Below are 2,132 nucleotides of genomic sequence, written 5' to 3'. Positions count from 1 at the left end.
GTAAGATAGGTGCCTGTGCCATCTATTGAGGAGGCTGGGGACTTGGGGGGGTGGAGTTTGATGGGTTGAGGTTTTGTGGTACTGCAAGGGGGTGTTAAAGAGAGGCCTGGAGCTTGGGTGGGGTGCCAGTGGAGGGGCGGAAGTAGGGGCACAGAACCGAATCTCCTCATGCCCCTCCTTTCTATCCCTGAGTGCGCACTCCCAGGGGTAGGACCCTGAGGAGCAGATGCTACAGTGTGGCAGGTCAGCAGGAGACCTGGCCACCTGGGCATGTTTGCTGGCTGGTGCTGAGGACTGAGCCTCCTTCCCTGTCCCAGTGCTGCCTGGGCCCCTGGGGGGCAGGAGGGAAAGTGGTAGGCTTGCCAGCCATGCTGGGAGGGTCCTGGAGGAAGTGCAGGTGCCCAGCCCTCGAAGCAGCTGGAGTCGCTCCCTTCTCAGTGGTTGATGTTCACTCTGCTCAGCTGGGAGCAAGGCCCTTTTCCTGTCATTTTACCAGTCCTCACAACCTCAAATAGGGGCCACTGTTATACCCATGTCAGAGGATGAGGCAGAGGAGGGGCTGCTCCGAGGCTCCAGGGTCATGGGAGTTGGTATCCAGTCCTGTCGCTCCCTGCTTGCTCTGGAGCCTCCACCTCCTCCGACCCCCTGTGCCTGGGTGAGTCCATCCCCACTGCAATATGGTTTTGATATCCACACCTGGTGTGGTGGAGGGCTGGGCCCCAGTGCCCAGGACTTGGAGAGGGTGAAGGCCTGTGCACTGCACTCTGAGGACGTGCGGGCATTTCACTGGTCATCTACCCATCTGGAAGAAGGTTAAGTGGACAGTGACGAGGCGACACAATCAGGAGCCTGGCTGTAGGTTCCATGTGGCCTCGGCCCCCCTCATCCCTCTGGGCTCCTTGCAGCTTCCCCAGGTGGTGGTTTGGGTTTTCACTCCAGCCTCAGACTTCCTTCCCCACCCCAGTCCCCGGATGTGGTGACAGAATCAACACTGTACAAACCTCAACTGCCCCCAACAGCCCTGTACAAGGAAAGGGGGTTCTTCTTGCAGTCTCCATCCCGACAGCCCTGCTGGTTGAGGATCCAGGCCAGATGGGTGGCCCAACTTGAGCCTCCTGCCTCTGGAACTTAAGTTTGGGCCTTGGCCTATCAGTGGAGGGGGTGGTCTTGGAAAGTCTCTGCTCTTTAAGACTTCAGCTTCCTGTATGTAAACTGAATGGTAGCTACGCTTTGATTATTAGCTAAGGAGGAGAAATCCAAGTAGGAACTGCCCCTCAGGGGGCTGGAGGTGTGTTCAGACGGGCCTGGCACACAGTAGGCCCTCAACAGATGCTTGCTGAATCCCCAAAGGAATAAACAAACTCATCCATAAACCCCTGAGTGCTTGGGATGCCACCCCTTTCTCTGCAAATGACTAGCGACAGCTACAATTTACCAAACCTTGTTCCAGGCACCTGTATACCATCTCATCAGTCCCCACAAAGACCCTCTACGGTCAGTCCGTTACAGTCCCATCTAACAATGGGGAGACCAAGGCTCACAGAGGGGAAGTCCTTAAAATCACGCATGGCCCTAGGAGGCTGGCGGATCTCCACCCATAAAGCGGTGCGCGTGTGCTGCTGTCCCTCCAGTTCCCCTAGCCCTTGGCACGCCACAGTGGCGGGGTCAGGCTCAGGGGCGCTGGAGACAGACCTGCAGCCAGACTCCGCCTCCGTCTTTCCATCTGGGGAAGGGGCGGTGGTGCCCCGCCGCACCCCCTCCTCTAGAATGGGGCGCGGTGAAGGCACCGGCAACATTCTGGGAAGTGAGACCGAGCCCGGAAAGCGGGCCAGACCTGACACCCTGTTTCCGACCCTTTTCCCTGCGGTGGGCGCCGGATGCAGGCCAGCCGAGACGGATCCCCTCCTTAAGGGACCGAGTGCCTGGAGCCCGGGTCCCGCGACCTGCGGCGGGTTGAGGGTGACTTGGCCTCCCTGTCAGTTCAGGGAACAAAGTTAACTTTGGGGTGGCCTGGAGAGAGGAATCAATCCGCCCGCCTGCACTCCATCTGCCACTCAGGACCCCCGATCAGGTTGGGGAAGGTCCCGCCCCCAACTCAAAGGCCCCGGGCCCGCCCTCCCCTTCCGTCCCCG

The sequence above is a fragment of the Sciurus carolinensis genome, chromosome 16 (genome assembly GCF_902686445.1).
Source record: "Sciurus carolinensis chromosome 16, mSciCar1.2, whole genome shotgun sequence".
Lineage (NCBI taxonomy): Eukaryota > Metazoa > Chordata > Mammalia > Rodentia > Sciuridae > Sciurus > Sciurus carolinensis.
Note: the sequence above shows the minus strand (reverse complement) of the source record.